This window comes from Belonocnema kinseyi, chromosome 8, assembly GCF_010883055.1.
Source record: "Belonocnema kinseyi isolate 2016_QV_RU_SX_M_011 chromosome 8, B_treatae_v1, whole genome shotgun sequence".
NCBI lineage: Eukaryota > Metazoa > Arthropoda > Insecta > Hymenoptera > Cynipidae > Belonocnema > Belonocnema kinseyi.
This window is the reverse complement of record NC_046664.1, coordinates 32,586,720-32,587,741: the sequence shown is the minus strand read 5'-3', so window position 1 is coordinate 32,587,741 and position 1,022 is coordinate 32,586,720.

Genomic DNA, 1,022 nt, shown 5'->3' with positions numbered 1-1,022 from the left:
TACGCCAATTAGCACAAATGGTAAGTTCCGACAGTGCCTACAAGTGTGCCTACTGGCCGCTAGATGGCAATACCGGTTTCATATGTATACACCTGGTATCTTGGACAGGCTTTACTTTCCATATTTCGATCTGAGATTTTTACACATAAATTATTTTTTTTAATTGATATATTCACGTGAGTGTGAATGTGGATAGGAGAGAATACTGAATAATAATAAGCAACTATATACGGTTCTCAGACTTAGAATCGTCCCTGATATCGTGGGCTAACGGCGTTTAGGCGCCCACCATGTGGAATTATTGTAGATTGTACTGAGTGAGAGACGGACGATCTGACGATGACCTCGCATTAACCACGCAAGGAAGGGCAATTGCCATTTCCAGCTTCGTGCCGAAAGCCCATTAATCGAATGATGGGCCCCTCATTTTTATGTGTTCTACATGCAAAGTCAGCGGGGTACCTCTCGGGCACCTCATCTAACTGTGAATGTGAATGTCAGGGGTGCATAATTTGCTCTACATTGTTGCGATAAACCAACCATGTAATCATTCCGCAATATGACGTCAAAAATTATGCACCTATCGTGTACATTGTACATTATACATTTTCGTTCGCATAAACTGTCGCACACCCATCACTAACACGGGGGATCAACATCCTTCGGAATTTTATTTTCAATTCCCGGTTATAACAGGCGGTATCGTTCCGAGTTTGTGACTGGAAGGTCGGTCTCGATTCCTGCTACAGACATTTTTTGTCAATTTTTTGTCATTTAGTTTTTTTATTGTAAATGAATATTAAATTCATTTGAATAAAGCAAAAAAAATCATTTTTGGGATACGTAGCCCTCGGCAAAAACAGTTATAGTTTCGGCCTTGTGTGTGCGACCGACAATTACCTAGGTAATTGTTGGTCGTGGCGAAGCCGAGTTTGATAAACATGTGATTTGAAGCATTTCTTTTTTACTGGCCGAGGTGTGTATACTATTTTTTTGCTCGACCGTGCCGGAAAGCAGCAACT